Source organism: Lutzomyia longipalpis, chromosome 1, assembly GCF_024334085.1.
Source record: "Lutzomyia longipalpis isolate SR_M1_2022 chromosome 1, ASM2433408v1".
In the NCBI taxonomy this organism is placed as follows: domain Eukaryota; kingdom Metazoa; phylum Arthropoda; class Insecta; order Diptera; family Psychodidae; genus Lutzomyia; species Lutzomyia longipalpis.
This window is the reverse complement of record NC_074707.1, coordinates 50,502,480-50,524,018: the sequence shown is the minus strand read 5'-3', so window position 1 is coordinate 50,524,018 and position 21,539 is coordinate 50,502,480. Positions and strand designations below refer to the sequence as shown.

Here is a 21,539-nt window from a genome sequence, read left to right as displayed (position 1 = left end):
AGGAACTTGGAGGAAAAGTAAAGGAATTCCCAATTCTATAGTAATTAAGGCATGGTCGATTTTCGAGATAATTTTAAAAACAAAAAAATTAAAAATATGCTTAATTCGTTGCTCGTTAAATGACAAAATTTTGATTATAGTTTAGAATTTTCTAAATTTTTTTAAACTTTTTTTTAGAACTTGTTTAAAATAAATTTTGTTCTAAAAAAATTTCTTTGGCTACATACACAGAACTCAGGAAAAATTCTCTCTCAAAATTTTATTTCCTCTTATTGCTTTAAGTTCTTCAATATAAGAAGTATTTGCTTATTTCATCAATTTATATAGGCGACAAATTATGTCATTTTTTTTCATTAAGGGGGGTCTCTTTTGAGAGCTGGTGAAATTCAATGTTTTTATTTTTCTTAAGGTTTTTCTTAAACTTGGTTTTCAAATGTTGGTCACATTTGAAGACTTATTATTGAAGAATAAGAAAATCAGTTTCCGCCATCTTAGGTACGACGCCATCTTGAGATTTTCTTCAAAACACAAAGGTAGGTTTTTCTCAGGATCTACTGGATGGATTTTGATGGGGTAAAAAGCAAATGAAAGAGGAAATACCAATGCAGATTTTGATGTACCAGAATTTTGAATTTTTATTCTGGGGCTGAGAAAAGTGGAAAAATGTGACTTTTGGTCAGATATTTTTGACGTTTTTCCACTTTTCTCAGCCCCAGAATGGAAATTCAAAATTCTGGTACATCAAAATCTGCATTGGTATTTCCTGTTTCATTTGCTTTTTACCCCATCAAAATCCATCCAGTAGATCCTGAGAAAAACCTACCTTTGTGTTTTAAGGCAGTTCTGTGGAAAAGACGGAAAATCACAAGATGGCGTCGCACCTAAGATGGCGAAAAGTGATTTTCTTACACTTCAATAATTAGGCTTCAAATGTAACCAATATTGGTAAACCAGGTTTAAGAAAAACCCCTAAAAATTGCAACATTAAATATGTGTAAATTCTAACAATTTTCCCAAGAGACCCCCCTTAAATATAGACACTAAATAATTAAAAAATGAATTTTCAGCTTGTGTAATTCTTAGCAATAAAAGTGAAAGGAAAAAATTAAGAAATAATTAATGGCCTTAGAAGCTTTTTTTTCGGAATAAGCTTTCAAGTTTCATTAGATTTTACAGAAGACTTGTTTAAACCACAATAAATCCCATGTGCTAATGTAAATACCCCCGAATTAGAGAAAAAATTTTGAAGACAATGCTTGTTTTTCGCGCTTTGCAACACTGAAGACGTTAATTTGTACTGCTAAAACACAATTATATAAATTCAGTAATAGTTTTTCGTATCTGGCGACAACTTTTTGGCAATTCTTTTTGAATGGTTGTATAATACTTAATAAAAAGAATTGAGAAACTCACCCCAAAATGGCCTCAACAAATTCGTGTGAATTGAATGTGAAAATTGGTACAATTTTGGGGATTTTGGGTAAATGCGCCTTGGTATGTCTCCCGGAAGGTCTAGGTGATGAGCAATTGTGCCAACAATGGGGGGTATACACACTATCTATGTAGTTTTAGAATTTGGTGTGTAAATAACCAAATACCGCACAAACATTCAATATGTGCTCCAAGTCTACAAATAGGTAGCGAAAGATTGATTTGTCAGAGCATCCATCAATCCGGGGGAGGAAGTTCGTCTCTGGAAAAAGTGAAGAGTGCAGTACCTTGAATTCCTGCACAAATTACACAAGTTTTGGGGAAAATTGCACTGAGAGAAAAGTGATAAAGTTCCGTGCTTTTGCGTCTCACTTTGATTGATTTATCAACTTTTCTGTGTCCCAATTCTTCGACGAATCATTCGAATTCACTCAACTGAAAGTTAATTTTTTTTTACCTTTACTTATTTTCCTTGAGAAAAATGTCCATTCATGCGAAAATCACGTTTTTCATGCACATATACGGAGAAGATTTTTTTTTGTTGCAAAATCACTTTGTCATGAAAGGGTTATGAGCAATCATTGCGAGGAAGGGAGCACAAGTAAAAGAAAAACACAATCAATAGTAATTAATGTTGGTGGAAAACAATTTGTGGCACCCCTTTTGTTGATTGTTCTGCACTGGAGGAGTGGCAAAAGTTTGGCTTTAGCTGAGCTTTAGCTTCGTTAATATATGTGTGTCTGTATATAGTTGGAGCACTTGTACAAAACTATTTTCATCATCACCACCATTTGGTAACAACAGGATGGAAGTTCTCACCCGCAAACTTGATAAAATTCACATGAATGCTGATGATGAGGGAGTAAGTTAAATATCCCTCCACCCCAAAAAAACAATCAATAAAAGCACAACTTTTCCCGCAAAACTCTTGGTGCGTACACAAAAAAAATATATAGCACCCCGGCAGAAGGTGGATAAAAGTTGCAAAGAATAGAATTGAGGTGCGAGAAACTCCACACAAAAGAGAGCTTAACTCCTCGGAAAGCTAAACTCAACTGTCGAAAATTTTTCTCACTTTAACGCTTACCGCAAGTGGACTTTTGCAGTTCTCGCACGCTAATTAAACACGACACGGGTACGTCAGAGAGACAAACAATTTCAACTTGGACATCATTCATCAAATAACACGAGAGATCAGCTATTGTGTGTGATTTTAGCCCACGAGAGCTAATAATGCGCGAACTTTGAAGACACGACCTTGGCCCCCCGAGGGGTGGAGCTTTGGTGCATTTCCCGGAGTCAAGCATATAATTTTCATTGCTTTTTTTTACCCGCAGTTTAGCTTTAGTTCAGAAAGCTTTGTATGATAAGCAGTTTTTTGCTTGTTAGCTTTCAATTAACTTATGATTATTTGTTCTAGGTAGAGTTCAGATCGATTGAAAAGAATTGATTATAAACATTGAAAGGATGTTATGCACGATGTTGGAAGATTTTTTTTTTATTTTGAAGAGCTTTCTTTTAAACATTTTATATCATGAAGATTTTTTAAGTTTATAGTACTGAATTAACAAAATAATAATTTAGAACGGAGCCGAAAGCTCTGGAAAACGTGAGTTTTTCTAGGTGAGAAGCCCCATTTAACCGATGAAAAACCCGGAAAATTATTATTGTCTCTACACGTCGAAAAATCACTTCTTTTTTAACAAAAAAAAAATTTCTTCCTGATATAGTTTGAATTGATTATCTTTTATTGTATGAGAAATCTTTTTTCTGATATTTTATTTAAGAAAAATAATCCTAGGAGTGTTTATTTGTCAAGTATTTTGACACCCCTTGCTAATAATTGAGTAAATTATTCCTGCTTGAATTTAATACATTTTAGGCTTGAGTTTAGTAATTCTTAGGCTTGAATTGAGTACTTTTTATGCTCAAAATAAGTATAAAAAAACATTTTCTAATTTCTCATGTTCCTCTGTAAAAAATAGAGTAATTTAATTCCTATTTTAGACAATTTTTTAATTGATTTTTTAAGCTTTTAAATTAAAATAATAATGGACGCTTTAAATCATTCATTGGGCATAAAAGTGTTAACCCACAAATTCAACAACAGCAAAAACCAATCTATGAAGAAGATAAAAGCCTCACAATGCCTATAGAATTTTCCATTTTTCACAACAATATGCCATTTTTATACTTAAACATCAGATATGGGTAAATGGGAAAGTACTTGGAAAAGCTGAATGACAAAATAAACTCATTAAAAAGATCAACTAACCAGCAATCAATCTTCTATATGTTCTTTTACATCATCACACAAACCATTTTGCACATAAATTCAAACGTAATTTGTGTGCATTGGCAATTAACCATGGAAACCAGTATATGTTAGGAATATATATTGTGAATGATGGTCACGGAAATTGGTGGTGGGATAATTTCACATGAAAGGAATTTCACACCCCACTCACTTGTTTGAACGTCAGTTGTAACACAATTTTCACACCTAGTTCCTATACATAATACTATGTTTTCCTTTCATTTAAATAGATATATTCAGATATTCCGTGCTTTATTTAACTTTTTTACGATTCTCTTGACATTTTAGCACAATTAGCAATGAATCTTTAATTGTAAATGCATAGAAGGCTGATAAATATAATTTTTTTTAGAGCTTTTATATATTAAAATAAATATGTTCTTAACGTATTTTTTTTTGTTACAATGAAAATTATTGTAAATATATAAAAAGTTTACGAAGTTTTTTGTACATATTTGGAAAGAGCTTTTGAGCGGAAGTTTTAAGCATATTTGAAAAGCGATTTCTTCGACAGTTTTTGAGCTGCGAAAATTCATTTAACTTCATAATAAAATTCTTAAATGTTTTCAGAAAATTCTTAAAGTTTAAATTAGGCCCTGATTTAAGCTTAGAACTTACAGAATTTTGATCAAACTCCTCGCCTATAACGATCAAAGTAATAAATGGTATGTACTCACAAAAATTCAAAATTATTAATAAATAACAAGAAGAGAAAATTGAAAAGCTCCCACATTGCTGAGAAAATTCACTTTTGTTGAGACTACACGATTTACTCTTACAACAAACTGAAGAGAAAATGTAATTTCAAGTTGAATAAAGCTTGCAATTTGGTTCAAGAGATGCTTTTATATGCAACTTGAAATCATAAAAAATATTGCTTCTCGTAAAAATGAAAGAAATTACATTTTAATGTAGAAATTCTTCATTTGATGATGCATTGTGTTCTCCCCGTGTTCTCTGTCATGTATCTTATGTTCTATAATTAATGTAATTCTTACAGCAAACATACCATGTTTTCTGACCTTTGACAGAGAATGAAGATGCATTAATATTGATTAATGCTTTTCCATACAGAGCTATTTCATACAGGTTAGAAAAAAAGAAACTTTCAAAGGAAATTAATACTGAATTACATGACCTTTCGCTTTCGTTTGACTGAATGACATTGTTTTACGTCAATTGAAAGCTTTAAAAAAGCTCAAAAAAAACCATAATTTTCATAAGAATTTTGTGATTTCATGCGTGTGCTTGGGAAAGCTCTCAATAAACGCAAGTAAATAAAATTGATTGAGAATTCAAACTTTATTTTCTTTCAAGGAATTTCACACCAAAATAGATTGAATATAGATCTATTATATATGTAGGTATCTGAAAAAGCCCCCCAAAAGCTCAAAAAACAATGCAAATTGAAACATTCATGCATAAAATTCAACAAAACGTGGCGTTTAGAGGAGGAAAATTGGGGGAAATATTTAAATAAAGTCAATCATAACGCGTCCAGTTATAAGAGTTGGTGTCCCACAACGTGTAGAAGTTTGTTTATGCGTTGTAATGCGATTTGTGAGCAGAATTAGCAGACAAATTTGATTTTTTTGTAAAATTCGACAATTTGATGGATAAAAATGGTCATATCTCTGGTTCTATAAGACCTACAGAAATTTCTTGACTAGTTTTGGAAAGGCATTAAAACAGACTATAAACTAACATAAATTTCAATAATTTTCAAGGTCACCTCCAGAACACAAAATGGCAGATTTTTGTTTTGCGAAAACAGTTTTTGGCATTTTTTGTTCCGAAGGAATAGTTCTAGAGGTTTCTGATGTTCTAGAAAGTTATAGAGTTTTGCAAAATCTTTAATTTGATACTAAGATGAGCAAAATCGGCCAAGCAGTGCAGGAGATATGGCTCTTAGAACTTTTCAAATTCAAGAATTTTTCAAACTGCGATATCTTCTAAACGGCGACATAGATTTTCTTCATTTTCGGACTGGTGAAAGATATTGAGTCAGGCCACAACATATCAAAATTTAAAGGAAAACGATAACAGATGTTGGGAGATATTGCCCCTTAAAGTTAGGCAATTTTTGTTTTTGATTTTAGCGCCTCTTGCGGCTGTTTTTGGAACTTGGAATGTTCTAGACAGTTGTAGGGCTTCTCAATACCTTTCATTTGATACCAAGATGGTCAAAATCGGTTAAGCCGTTCTCAAGTTATATCAAAAAAACACTTTTTGCTTTAGGCCGCCATATTTGCTAAACGGCTTGACCGATTGTCAAGTATGAATTATCGATGAAAACGTCTCACTGAGCTCTACAACATACTAAAATTTCAGACTTCTAGCTATAAGGGAAGTCATTGATGATAGTTCAAAATGGCGGACGGCGGCCATCTTGGATTTTGAAAATGCGAAAAAATGAAAATTTACACCCACATTTCTATAGAAAACTTCAAACCGGAAGTCTCTATCTATTGCCGTTCTCGAGTTATAAAGCAAAGTTTGGCGCAGAGGCCGGCAGGCCGGCCGGCCGGATCAAAAATTTTCCACCACCATTTTTGGAATGTGGGATGTCTAAAACGTGCTCATACCAAATTTGAGCCCGATCTGAGGTGGTCGGAAAATCCGACGATTACAATACTTGGTGTTGGCCACGAAGTGGAACACCAACTAATATATAACTCGACTTGGAGTTAAATTCATTGTAATACAGGAGAGAGGGTTTTTCTGTGTGGCAGAGGGCCTTTGAAATGCCTGATTTGTATTCATTTTCCACCACCAGCGGGGGCGCCGTTTTTTTATGATAATTTCCACTTGCAGAAATTTCAGCATGCATGATAATACATAGATAAGTGAATTGTGCCAAATTCTTCCGCAAAACGCGCGCCTCTTTGGCGCGCAAATTGTGCGGGGAGAGAATATTTGATATGCCCCCAACCACATTAGGCTGGGGTGGAAATTTTGGAGCACTTAACACCAAATAAGCATAAGTGAAAATTCTATTTAGGAAGAGAGAGAACAGCCCCCAAACACTCAATTGAGGATAAGGTCAGAGGGACGATGTGGGTGGGTGCGGGGTTTTTTGGGCTAAATTAAAATACAAGTTGCGTATTTTCGCGTTGGGGGTTGAAGAACTCGCGCGAAGCTCCCTTAAAACTCGGCGTGTGATTCCCATGATTCCCTTCCTCATTCTGTTCTGTCTGATTCTCACTGCGGGGCACAGCAAATGAGTCTTGTTCTTCGATAAGAGCACTGGGAGCTATATGGTTTGTATTGTGGGGGACACAAACATAGGGGAGAAATTCTCTAGGAATGATGTACCTGTTGTAAATATTTTGAATTAATTTAAACAGAAAAATTAGAGAATGAAAGAATTTGTTGTAATAAAGAAAATTCTCTAGTTTACACTTACTAAACTCACTGCATACGCAATACTTTGTTTTATCGTGAATTTTCCATGAAAATTCTTGTATAGAACGTTTAACCCTCCGTATACTGTGACCAAAACACTTACACGCATTACTATGGGGTACCTGACCGACCCCATAGAATTTTTCTAAGAAAAAGCAAATTCTTTCAGTCAAATGTTGATAAATAGACTCCTTGGTATTCCCTAAGAAGTCTTTTGTCTATTTTAGAACACAAAAATAAACTTTTCAATGGATTTTTTGATGATTTTTGCAATGGTTTTTTGAGGTTAGAATCGTCAAGAAAAAGACAAAGAGTGACAATGGAAGAAAACTGGAATAAATTTGACCGTTACACCAATTTTTGAATTCCCTCTTCTTACATTTTTGTTAATAACTTTTTTTCTGGTGGTCGGATTGACCTCAAATTTTTACACAATCTTCTCAGATAACCAAGGAACTTATTTCCAAAAGTTTGGTTCTAAACCTCAAATAACTAAGGTACAACTAAGCAAAATATAGCTTAGGGGTCGATCACCTACCCCTCATAGAAGACGGAGGGTTAATAAATCGCTGAACCCCTTTTTCGGCTAATTGTTCTTGCTCAATAATAAATTTCAACTGATTCACTCGTTTAGGTTGATTAGAACACATAAAAGAGGTGGATAATTGGAGTTAATTTGTCGGATTAATAAATATTAAACGATGTACACCACAATGTTTAGTATTGCGTTGCTTTGCGAACAATTGAAGTTTTAGTGAAATGTTCTGTTGAGTGAAAATGTGTAAATGGGTTTGTCGTACACTGTTAAAAATACTCTAGCTAAAATATATGAAAAAACGCTGAAGTACTTCAGCCAAAAGCTTCCACCAAAGTACTTCAGTCAAAATTTAATTGACTGGAGTGCTTCAGTGAACTACTTCTTTGACCAAAGTACTTCAGCGGACTATTTCTTTCACCAAAGTACTTCAGTGGACCATTTCTTTCACCAAAGTACTTCAGCGGACCATTTCTTTCACCAAAGTACTTCAGCGGACCATTTCTTTCACCAAAGTACTTCAGCGGACTATTTCTTTCACCAAAGTACTTCAGCGGACCATTTCTTTCACCAGAGTATTTCAGTTAAGGATTTGTTTCACCAAAGTAATCCAGTGTAAGATTTCTTCCACCAAATTACTTCAGTGGAAGATTTTTTTCGCCAAAGTAATTCAGCGAGATTTTTTCAATCAAAGTAAATACTTCGGTGGAACTTTTCTTCCACCACAAAACTTATGTACAAGGTTTATTTCACCAAAGATACTTCAGTGTAAGAGTTCTTCAACCAGATTACTTCAGTCAAAGAGTTCTTCCACCAGAGTACTTCAGTGAAAGTTTCCTTTCACCAAAACACTTCAGCGACATACATCAAAGGGCTAAAGTAATCAGCAAAATGAGCTAGAGTACTCCAGCGACATAGCTAAAAAGTCTAAAGTAATCAGCTAAAAGAGCTGGAGTACTTTATTTAGCGACGTACCTCAAAGAGCTGAAGTAATCAGCAAAATGAGCTGGAGTACTCCAGCGACATACCTCAGAGGGCTAAAGTAATCAGCTAAAGGAGCTAGAGTACTCCAGCGACATAGCTCAAAGGGCTAAAGTAATCAGCTAAAAAAGCTGGAGTACTTCAGCGACATAGTTCAAAGGGCTAAAGTAATCAGCTAAAAGAGCTGGAGTACTCCAGCTTTTTTAGCTGATTACTTTAGCACTTTGAGCTATGTCGCCGGAGTACTCTAGCTCCTTTTGCTGAAGCGACATACCTCAAAGAGCTAAAGTAATCAGCAAAATGAGCTAGAGTACTCCAGCGACATAGCTAAAAAGTCTAAAGTAATCAGCTCTTTGAGGTACGTCGCTAAAGTACATAGCTCTATGAGCTATGTCGCTGAAGTACTCTAGCTCTTTTAGCTGATTACTTTAGCCCTTTGAACTATGTCGCTGGAGTCCTCTAGCTCTTTTAGCTGATTAACTCAGCTCTTTGAGGAACGTCGCTAAAGTACTCCAGCTCTTTTAGCTGATTACTTCAGCTCTATGTGCTATGTCGCAGGAGTACTCTAGCTCTTTTAGCTGATTACTTTAGCCCTTTGAGCTATGTCGCTGGAGTACTCCAGCTCCTTTAGCTGATTACTTTAGCCTTTTGAGGTATGTCGCTGAAGTACTCTAGCTCTTTTAGCTGATTACTTTAGCCCTTTGAGCTATGTCGCTGGAGTAATTCAGCTCCTTTAGCTGATTACTTCAGCTCTTTGAGGTATGTCGCTAAAGTACTCCAGCTCTTTTAGCTGATTAATTCAGCTCTTTGAGGTATGTCGCTGAAGTACTCCAGCTCCTTTAGCTGATTACTTTAGCCTTTTGAGGTATGTCGCTGCAGTACTCCAGCTCTTTTAGTTGATTACTTTAGCCTTTTAGGTATGTCGCTGAAGTACTCTAGCTCTTTTAGCTGATTACTTTAGCCCTTTGAGTCATATCACTGAAGTACTCCAGCTCTTTTAGTTGATTACTTCAGCCCTTTAAACCATTTCTTCCACCAGAGTACTTCAGTGGGATATCTCTTCCACCAATTCACTTCAGTGGAATATTTCTTCCACCAGAGTACTTCAGTGGAATATTTCTTCCACCAGAGTACTTCAGTGGAACATTTCTTCCACCAGAGTACTTCAGTGGAATATTTCTTCCACCAGAGTACTTCAGTGGAATATTTCTTCCACCAATTCACTTCAGTGGAATATTTCTTCCACCAGAGTACTTCAGTGGAATATTTCTTCCACCAGAGTACTTCAGTGGAATATTTCTTCCACCAATTCACTTCAGTGGAATATTTCTTCCACCAGAGTACTTCAGTGGAATATTTCTTCCACCAGAGTACTTCAGTGGAATATTTCTTCCACCAATTCACTTCAGTGAAATATTTCCTCCACCAGAGTACTTCAGTGGAAGATGTCTTCCACCAATTCACTTCAGTGGAATATTTCTTCCACCAGAGTACTTCAGTGGAATATTTCTTCCACCAGAGTACTTCAGTGGAATATTTCTTCCACCAGAGTACTTCAGTGGAATATTTCTTCCATCAGAGTACTTCAGTGGAATATTTCTTCCACCAGAGTACTTCAGTGGAATATTTCTTCCACCAGAGTACTTCAGTGGAATATTTCTTCCACCAGAGTACTTCAGTGGAATATTTCTTCCACCAGAGTACTTCAGTGGAATATTTCTTCCACCAGAGTACTTCAGTGGAATATTTCTTCCCCCAGAGTATTTCAGTGGAATATTTCTTCCACCAGAGTACTTCAGTGGGATATCTCTTCCACCAATTCACTTCAGTGGAATATTTCTTCCACCAGAGTACTTCAGTGGAATATTTCTTCCACCAGAGTACTTCAGTGGAATATTTCTTCCACCAGAGTACTTCAGTGGAATATTTCTTCCACCAGAGTACTTCAGTGGAATATTTCTTCCCCCAGAGTATTTCAGTGGAATATTTCTTCCACCAGAGTACTTCAGTGGAATATTTCTTCCACCAGAGTACTTCAGTGGAATATTTCTTCCACCAGAGTACTTCAGTGGAATATTTCTTCCACCAGAGTACTTCAGTGGAATATTTCTTCCACCAGAGTACTTCAGTGGAATATTTCTTCCACCAGAGTACTTCAGTGGAATATTTCTTCCACCAGAGTACTTCAGTGGAATATTTCTTCCACCAGAGTACTTCAGTGGAATATTTCTTCCACCAATTCACTTCAGTGGAATATTTCTTCCACCAGAGTACTTCAGTGGAATATTTCTTCCACCAGAGTACTTCAGTGGAATATTTCTTCCACCAGAGTACTTCAGTGGAATATTTCTTCCCCCAGAGTATTTCAGTGGAATATTTCTTCCACCAGAGTACTTCAGTGGAATATTTCTTCCACCAGAGTACTTCAGTGGAATATTTCTTCCACCAGAGTACTTCAGTGGAATATTTCTTCCACCAGAGTACTTCAGTGGAATATTTCTTCCACCAGAGTACTTCAGTGGAATATTTCTTCCACCAGAGTACTTCAGTGGAATATTTCTTCCACCAGAGTACTTCAGTGGAATATTTCTTCCCCCAGAGTATTTCAGTGGAATATTTCTTCCACCAGAGTACTTCAGTGGAATATTTCTTCCACCAGAGTACTTCAGTGGAATATTTCTTCCACCAGAGTACTTCAGTGGAATATTTCTTCCACCAGAGTACTTCAGTGGAATATTTCTTCCCCCAGAGTATTTCAGTGGAATATTTCTTCCACCAGAGTACTTCAGTGGGATATCTCTTCCACCAATTCACTTCAGTGGAATATTTCTTCCACCAGAGTACTTCAGTGGAATATTTCTTCCACCAGAGTACTTCAGTGGAATATTTCTTCCACCAGAGTACTTCAGTGGAATATTTCTTCCACCAGAGTACTTCAGTGGAATATTTCTTCCCCCAGAGTATTTCAGTGGAATATTTCTTCCACCAGAGTACTTCAGTGGAATATTTCTTCCACCAGAGTACTTCAGTGGAATATTTCTTCCACCAGAGTACTTCAGTGGAATATTTCTTCCACCAGAGTACTTCAGTGGAATATTTCTTCCACCAATTCACTTCAGTGGAATATTTCTTCCACCAGAGTACTTCAGTGGAATATTTCTTCCACCAGAGTACTTCAGTGGAATATTTCTTCCACCAGAGTACTTCAGTGGAATATTTCTTCCACCAGAGTACTTCAGTGGAATATTTCTTCCACCAGAGTACTTCAGTGGAATATTTCTTCCACCAATTCACTTCAGTGAAATATTTCCTCCACCAGAGTACTTCAGTGGAAGATATCTTCCACCAGAGTACTTCAGTAGAATATTTCTTCCACCAATTCACTTCAGTGGAATATTTCTTCCACCAGAGTACTTCAGTGGAATATTTCTTCCACCAATTCACTTCAGTGGAATATTTCTTCCACCAATTCACTTCAGTGGAATATTTCTTCCACCAATTCACTTCAGTGGAATATTTCTTCCACCAGAGTACTTCAGTGGAATATTTCTTCCACCAGAGTACTTCAGTGGAATATTTCTTCCATTGGTTTAAAAAGGCTGTAATAATAAGCCAAAAGAGCTAAAGTACTTTAGCGACATGATTCACAAGGTTAAAATAATCAGCTAAAAAGAGCTAGAGTACTTCTGCTACATTATTCAAAAGGCTGAAGTAATCAGCCAAAAGAGCTAGAGTTATTTTCCTACATTGCTCAAAAGGCTGAAGTAATGAGTCAAAAGAGCTAGAGTACTTCTGCTACATTGTTCAAAAGGCTGAAGTAATCAGCCAAAAGAGCTAGAGCTAGAAGTAATCAGCCAAAAGAGCTAGAGTACTTCTGCTACATTATTCAAAAGGCTGAATTAATCAGCCAAAAGAGCTAGAGTACTTCTGCTACATTGCTCAAAAGGCTGAAGTAATCAGCTAAAAGAGCTAGAGTATTTCTGCTACATTGCTCAAAAGGCTGAAGTAATCAGCCGAAAGAGCTAGAGTACTTCTGCTACATTGTTCAAAAGGCTGAAGTAATCAGCCAAAAGAGCTAAAGTAATTCATCTACATTGCTCAAGAGGCTGAAGTAATCAGCCAAAAGAGCTAGAGTAATTCTGCTACATTGCTTAAGAGGCTGAAGAATTTAGCCAAAAGAGTTAAAGTACTTCTGCTACATTGTTCAAAAGGTTGAAGTAATCAGCCAAAAGAGCTAGAGTTATTGTGCTACATTGCTTAAGAGGCTGAAGAATTCAGCCAAAAGAGCTAGAATACTTTGGCGACATGATTCACAAGGCTGAAATAATCAGCCAGAAGAGCTAGAGTAGTTTAGCGACATTGCTCAAAAGGCTGAAGTAATCAGCCAAAAGAGCTGGGTGGAATTCACTACTCAGTCGGGCTTAAAATTTTAGTCGGTTTTTAAGTCGGTCTTAAGGTTTTAAGTCAGTTTTTTGTAAGTCTGACTTAAAATTTGTAAGTCGGTCTTAAAATTTGTAAGTCGGTCTTAAAATTTGTAAGTCGGTTTTAAAATTTTTAAGTCAGTTTTAAAATTTTTAAGGCAGATTAACAGATTGTATATTTTTCAATAAATTTTACAAATTTTGATGTTTGGAGATTGTCAGATGCACTTTTTGGAACTTAAAAAATTGGAAAGTGTACTTGCTGATTTTAAAGTGCAGGGATATTTAAATTTTAGAAAAAATGTCATACATTTAACGTGATTTTTTTTTCATTTTCATCACTTTTCACCACGACCATTCAGTACAACGCAACAAGTTTCACGAGTTTTCTTGTATGATTTTCCCAAATTCTAGGAATGTTACGGAAATTTTTTTCGAAGCAAATCCCAGAAAACTATTCAGTGTGAGTAATCACTCTTTTAGCCTAACTTGAGCACGTCATCAGAGGGGCTTAATACCACGATTCCGCTTACGCATTAATGCAATTTTTCCAAAAAAAATTGTGAATTTTCCTACTGAGCAAAATCAATTTTCTGGTGGATTTTCTACGAGTCAAGCACAAAAAACCATCAAATTCTTTTAAGCCCTCTTTAAGCCACTCTTTAAGCAATCATCACGCCGGGGCTTAATCTGCGAGATTGGTCTTATTCTGGAAAAAGCCGTGATTTTTCTTAGCACTACCACCACAAAACGATTAATACCATCTCCTATGACGATTTTCCGGTGGGTTTTCCGCGAGAAATCCCCGTAAAACTATCAAAAAACAACAAAATACGCATTCAGCCGGTCGCGCACACAATCAGCCCAGCAATCAGCCCGCGTAAGACTTAAGATTGCTGTACGACGAATTTCACTAAAAACTGCGATTTTTTTTCACTATCACCACAAACTGACTAGTACCATCCCCTATGAGGCTTTTCCGGTGGGTTTTCCACGAGAAAACCCCCAGAAAACTATTAAAAACACAAAAAACTAATTCAGCTGATGAAGCAAAATCTCAGCCAACATTCAGCCCCTGTCCCACATAACTGACTTAAGCTTTGTACTTACCTTTTCTCGGTCGCGCACACAATCAGCCCAGCAATCAGCCCGCGTAAGACTTAAGATTGCTGTACGACGAATTTCACTAAAAACTGCGATTTTTTTTCACTATCACCACAAACTGACTAGTGCCATCCCCTATGAGGCTTTTCCGGTGGGTTTTCCACGAGAAAACCCCCAGAAAACAATTAAAAACACAAAAAAACTAATTCAGGTGATGAAGCAAAAACTCAGCCAACATTCAGCCCCTGTCCCACATAACTGACTTAAGCTTTGTACTTACCTTTTCTCGGTCGCGCACACAATCAGCCCAGCAATCAGCCCGCGTAAGACTTAAGATTGCTGTACGACGAATTTCACTAAAAACTGCGATTTTTTTTCACTATCACCACAAACTGACTAGTGCCATCCCCTATGAGGCTTTTCCGGTGGGTTTTCCACGAGAAAACCCCCAGAAAACAATTAAAAACACAAAAAACTAATTCAGCTGATGAAACAAAAACTCAGCCAACATTCAGCCCCTGTCCCACATAACTGACTTAAGCTTTGTACTTACCTTTTCTCGGTCGCGCACACAATCAGCCCAGCAATCAGCCCAGCAATCAGCCCGCGTAAGACTTAAGATTGCTGTACGACGAATTTCACTAAAAACTGCGATTTTTTTTCACTATCACCACAAACTGACTAGTGCCATCCCCTATGAGGCTTTTCCGGTGGGTTTTCCACGAGAAAACCCCCAGAAAACAATTAAGAACACAAAAAACTAATTCAGCTGATGAAGCAAAAACTCAGCCAACATTCAGCCCCTGTTCCACATAACTGACTTAAGCTTTGTACTTACCTTTTCTCGGTCGCGCACACAATCAGCCCAGCAATCAGCCCGCGTAAGACTTAAGATTGCTGTACGACGAATTTCACTAAAAACTGCGATTTTTTTTCACTATCACCACAAACTGACTAGTGCCATCCCCTATGAGGCTTTTCCGGTGGGTTTTCCACGAGAAAACCCCCAGAAAACAATTAAAAACACAAAAAAACTAATTCAGCTGATGAAGCAAAAACTCAGCCAACATTCAGCCCCTGTCCCACATAACTGACTTAAGCTTTGTACTTACCTTTTCTCGGTCGCGCACACAATCAGCTCGCGTAAGACTTAAGATTGCTGTACGACGAATTTCACTAAAAACTGCGATTTTTTTTTCACTATCACCACAAACTGACTAGTGCCATCCCCTATGAGGCTTTTCCGGTGTTTTCTCGTGGAAAACCCACGTTTTTAGTGAAATTCGTCGTACAGCAATCTTAAGTCTTCCGCGGGATGATTGCTGGGCTGATTGTGTGTGCGACCGGCTGAATGCGTATTTTGTTGTTTTTTTTGATAGTTTTACGGGGATTTCTCGCGGAAAACCCACCGGAAAATCGTCATAGGAGATGGTATTAATCGTTTTGTGGTAGTAGTGCTAAGAAAAATCACGGCTTTTTCCAGAATAAGACCAATCTCGCAGATTAAGCCCCTGCGTGATGATTGCTTAAAGAGTGGCTTAAAGAGGGCTTAAAAGAATTTGATGGTTTTTTGTGCTTGACTCGTAGAAAATCCACCAGAAAATTGATTTTGCTCAAATTTTTTTTAATTCTGCAAAATTCTTGTAGGAAAATTCACAATTTTTTTTTGGAAAAATTGCATTAATGCGTAAGCGGAATCGTGGTATAAAGCCCCTCTGATGACGTGCTTAAGTTAGGCTAAAAGAGTGATTATTCACACTGAATAGTTTTCTGGGATTTGCTTCGAAAAAAATTTCCGTAACATTCCTAGAATTTGGGAAAATCATACAAGAAAACTCGTGAAACTTGTTGTGTTGTACTGAATGGTCGTGGTGAAAAGTGATGAAAATGAAAAAAAAATCACGTTAAATGTATGACATTTTTTCTAAAATTTAAATATCCCTGCACTTTAAAATCAGCAAGTAAGTACACTTTCCAATTTTTTAAGTTCCAAAAAGTGCATCTGACAATCTCCAAATATCAAAATTTGTAAAATTTATTGAAAAATATACAATCTGTTAATCTGCCTTAAAAATTTTAAAACTGACTCAAAAATTTTAAGACCGACTTACAAATTTTAAGACCGACTTACAAATTTTAAGACCGACTTACAAATTTTAAGTCAGACTTACAAAAAACTGACTTAAAACCTTAAGACCGACTTAAAAATCGACTAAAATTTTAAGCCCGACTGAGTAGTGAATTCCACCCAGCTCTTTTGGCTGATTACTTCAGCCTTTTGAGCAATGTCGCTAAACTACTCTAGCTCTTCTGGCTGATTATTTCAGCCTTGTGAATCATGTCGCCAAAGTATTCTAGCTCTTTTGGCTGAATTCTTCAGCCTCTTGAGCAATGTAGCAGAAGTACTCTAGCTCTTTTGGCTGATTACTTCAGCCTTTTTAACAATGTAGCAGAATTACTTTAGCTCTTTTGGCTGATTACTTCAGCCTTTTGAGCAATGTAACAGAATAACTCTAGATCTTTTGGCTGATTACTTCAGCCTCTTGAGCAATGTAGACGAATTACTTAGCTCTTTCGGCTGATTACTTCAGCCTTGTGAACCATGTCGCCAAAGTATTCTAGGTCTTTTGGCTGAATTCTTCAGCCTCTTGAGCAATGTAGCAGAATTACTTTAGCTCTTTTGGCTGAATTCTTCAGCCTTTTGAGCAATGTAGCAGAATTACTTTAGCTCTTTTGGCTGATTACTTCAGCCTCTTCAGCAATGTAGCAGAAGTACTCTAGCTCTTTTGGCTGATTACTTCAGCCTCTTGAGCAATGTAGCAGAATTACTTTAGCTCTTTTGAGCTAAAGCAGAGCTAGAGCACTTCTGCTAAATTGTTCAAAAGGCTGAAGTAATCCGCCAAAAGAGCTAGAGTACTTTGGCGATTTGAGATAAATTTACTTTATTTATTTATTTTTGAGTAAGGCTGAAATAATCAGTCAAGGGAGTTGGAGTACTTCAGCGTTATGATAAAATATGCTTAAGTAAATACCCAAAATAACTGAAGTACTTCAGCGTCATGGTTCAAAAGGCCGAATTAAGTATTCAAAATAGCTGAAGTCCTAAGAAGATTATGAAAATTATTTCACTTACCCATGCGGCTCCTGTTTAGACAGGATTAGACATGTCGAGACAGGTTCGCTGTTATATAAAATCACTAAACAACTTCAGCTAGATCAAACAAAGAAAAAATATTTCAATTTTTCACCTGAGTCAATTCTATCAATTTGACACTAAAACGCACAAATTTCACTAAAATGTTAGTAAATAACTATTAAGTAAATACACAGACACAATTTAATTCACTTTTACACTATATTTTCACTAGTTTTCACTCCAAAATTATGGAAAAAAGCAAGAGAAAACTTGAAGGCGACCAGAGCGCTCTTGAAAATTTTTGACACTGCGGCTGAAAATGGAAATTTCCAGAACATTTTCGGCTAAATAGAACAGTCAAAGAAACTTGTAGTAGTAACAGCTAAAATAGTTCAGCGAAGAGTAATCAGCCAAAAGAGTTGGAGTACTTCAGCGACATGGTGCAAAGTGCTGGAGTACTTCAGCGACATGGTTGAAAAGGTTGAAGTAATCAGCCAAAAGAGCTGGAGTACTTCAGCGACATGGTACAAAAAGCTGAAATACTTCAGCGACATGGCTAAAAAAAGGCTGAGCTAAACAACCAAGGGAGCTGGAGTACTTCAGCGAGATGGTTCAAAAGGCTTAAATAATCAGCCAAAAGAGCTGAAGTACTTCAGCGAAAGGGTATATTATCGACTGAAGTAATCTGGTGGAAGAACTCTTTCACTGAAGTTCTTTGGTGAAATAAATCTTGTACTTAAGTTTTGTAATGGAAGAAAAGTTCCACCGAAGTATGTAGTTTGATTGAAAAAATCTCGCTGAATTACTTTGGCGAAAGAAATCTTCCACTGAAGTGTTTTGGTGAAAGGAAACTTTCACTGAAGTACTCTGGTGGAAGAACTCTTCGACTGAAGTAATCTGGTGGAAGAACTCTTTCACTGAAGTACTTTGATAGAATAAACCTTGTACATAAGTTTTGTGGTGGAAGAAAAGTTCCACCGAAGTATGTAGTTTGATTGAAAAAATCTCGCTGAATTACTTTGGCGAAAGAAATCTTCCACTGAAGTGTTTTGGTGAAAGGAAACTTTCACTGAAGTACTCTGGTGGAAGAACTCTTCGACTGAAGTAATCTGGTGGAAGAACTCTTTCACTGAAGTACTTTGATAGAATAAACCTTGTACATAAGTTTTGTGGTGGAAGAAAAGTTCCACCGAAGTATGTAGTTTGATTGAAAAAATCTCGCTGAATTACTTTAGCGAAAGAAATCTTCCACTGAAGTGTTTTGGTGAAAGGAAACTTTCACTGAAGTACTCTGGTGGAAGAACTCTTCGACTGAAGTAATCTGGTGGAAGAACTTTTTCACTGAAGTACTTTGATAGAATAAACCTTGTACATAAGTTTTGTGGTGGAAGAAAAGTTCCACCGAAGTATGTAGTTTGATTGAAAAAATCTCGCTGAATTACTTTGGCGAAAGAAATCTTCCACTGAAGTGTTTTGGTGAAAGGAAACTTTCACTGAAGTACTCTGGTGGAAGAACTCTTCGACTGAAGTAATCTGGTGGAAGAACTCTTTCACTGAAGTACTTTGATAGAATAAACCTTGTACATAAGTTTTGTGGTGGAAGAAAAGTTCCACCGAAGTATGTAGTTTGATTGAAAAAATCTCGCTGAATTACTTTAGCGAAAGAAATCTTCCACTGAAGTGTTTTGGTGAAAGGAAACTTTCACTGAAGTACTCTGGTGGAAGAACTCTTCGACTGAAGTAATCTGGTGGAAGAACTTTTTCACTGAAGTACTTTGATAGAATAAACCTTGTACATAAGTTTTGTGGTGGAAGAAAAGTTCCACCGAAGTATGTAGTTTGATTGAAAAAATCTCGCTGAATTACTTTGGCGAAAGAAATCTTCCACTGAAGTGTTTTGGTGAAAGGAAACTTTCACTGAAGTACTCTGGTGGAAGAACTCTTCGACTGAAGTAATCTGGTGGAAGAACTTTTTCACTGAAGTACTTTGATAGAATAAACCTTGTACATAAGTTTTGTGGTGGAAGAAAAGTTCCACCGAAGTATTTAGTTTGATTGAAAAAATCTCGCTGAATTACTTTAGCAAAAGAAATCTTCCACTGAAGGGTTTTAGTGAAAGGAAACTTTCACTGAAGTGCTCTGGTAGAACTCTGAAGAACTTTTGCTGATGTACTCCAGCTCTTTTGGCTGATTACTTCAGCCTTTTGAACCAAGTCGCTGAAGTACTTCCGCTTTTCGTACCATGTCGCTGAAGTACTCCAGCTCTTTTGACTGATTACTTCAGCCTTTTGAACCATGTCGCTGAAGTACTCTAGCTCTTTTGGCTGATTACTTTAGCCTTTTGAGGTATGTCGCTGAAGTACTCCAGCTCTTTTAGTTGATTACTTCAGCTCTTTGAGGTATGTCGCTGAAGTACTCTAGCTCCTTTAGCTGATTACTTCAGCTCTTTGAGGTACGTCGCTGAAGTACTCTAGCTCTTTTGGCTGATTACTTCTGCCTTTTGAACTATTCCGCTGGAGTACTCTAGCTCTTTTGACTGATTACTTCAGCCTTTTGAAGCATATCGCTGAAGTACTTCAGCTCTTTCGGCTAATTATTTCAGCCTTTTGAACCATATCGCTGAAGTACTCCAGCTCTTTTGGCTGATTACTTCAGCCTTTTGAACCATGCCGCTGGAGTACTCCAGCTCTTTTGGCTGATTACTTCAGCCTTTTGAAGCATATCGCTGAAGTACTCCAGCTCTTTTGGCTGATTACTTCAGCCTTTTGAACCATGTCGCTGGAGTACTCCAGCTCTTTTGGCTGATTACTTCAGCCTTTTGAACCATGTCGCTGGAGTACTCCAGCTCTTTTGGCTGATTACTTCAGCCTTTTGAACCATGTCGCTGAAGTACTCCAGCTCTTTTGGCTGATTACTTCAGCCTTTTGAACCATGTCGCTGGAGTACTCCAGCTCCTTTAGCTGATTACTTCAGCCTTTAGAACCATATCGCTGAAGTACTCCAGCTCTTTTGGCTGATTACTTCAGCCTTTTGAATCATGCCGCTGGAGTACTCTAGCTCTTTTGGCTGATTACTTCAGCCTTTTGAACCATGTCGCTGGAGTACTCCAGCTCCTTTAGCTGATTACTTCAGCCTTTAGAACCATATCGCTGAAGTACTCCAGCTCTTTTGGCTGATTACTTCAGCCTTTTGAACCATATCGCTGGAGTACTCCAGCTCCTTTGGCTGATTACTTCAGCCTTTTGAACCATGTCGCTGGAGTACTCCAGCTCTTTTGGCTGATTACTTCAGCCTTTTGAAGCATATCGCTGAAGTACTCCAGCTCTTTTGGCTGATTACTTCAGCCTTTTGAACCATGTCGCTGGAGTACTCCAGCTCTTTTGGCTGATTACTTCAGCCTTTTGAACCATATCGCTGAAGTCTCCAGCTCTTTTGGCTAATTACTTCAGCCAAATGAGGCTATTTTGACTGAAGTACTTCAGCGGGCTATTTATTCCACCAGAGTATTTTTTTAAGAGTGTAGAGGGTAAACATTTATGTGATGAGAGAGGAAGAGAATTCCCCTGGAATACGATGAGCGGTCTCAATTGTATGTGAATGCCTTTGAATGGCAAAAGCAGCCCAACATTATGTCGACTTTACATCATATATATTATTCTTGAACATTCTCTCTCTCTGTTTGAATTATGAAATCATAGCGCAAAGCCACTATGGGTGGACCCATTGTGTGCACTGTTGGAGCTTCCTAGCAGGCAACACAGAGGCACAAACCTTTGGCTATTCAATCAGAAAATCTTCGGAGGAAGGCAGCTTTTCTTGCAAGGGGGTTGGTAGTTGAACGCAAAACAGACATTTTGGTGTATTAGAAGGAAGTTTACATGCTGAGAAATCTTTTAATCAAACAGATAACAATTCGCCTCCCCCATCCACTTCTTTTGCTGTGTCTCCCCTATCCTGGAATATGTGGACACATTCCCAACCCACCCCTTTGCCCACAAACAGTGTTCTCTTTTCATCTACCAGAGTGCCTTTGAGAGAGCACCCACTGATGGATTAAAAGCTCCGCATGATTCTATCTTCCTATATGTCGCCTATTAGATGTTGGCAACACAAAGACCCAAGAGTTTCAGTGTTGTCATCTTATTGTATAGAAAACTTGTGAACATCACCCAGAGAGGAAACTATTTCAATGCTAAAGACTTCGAAAAT

At 37.2% G+C, this 21,539-nt stretch overlaps 1 protein-coding gene across 3 annotated transcripts in view; it reads right to left on the bottom strand.

Annotated features, from left to right (window-relative positions):
- LOC129788167 (nose resistant to fluoxetine protein 6-like) overlaps nt 1-21,539 on the bottom strand; it is a 54,235-nt gene that overhangs the window by 10,606 nt on the left and 22,090 nt on the right. The window contains exon 1 of one of the 3 annotated variants that reach the window (XM_055824212.1): nt 1,889-2,488. The exons of 1 other annotated variant lie outside the window; for it this stretch is intronic. The gene's annotated coding sequence lies outside the window, so the exon portion shown is untranslated. Of the gene's footprint in view, nt 1-1,413; nt 1,858-1,888; nt 2,489-21,539 lie in introns of those variants that run through there. One more of the 3 variants, XM_055824213.1, reaches the window with a different exon arrangement.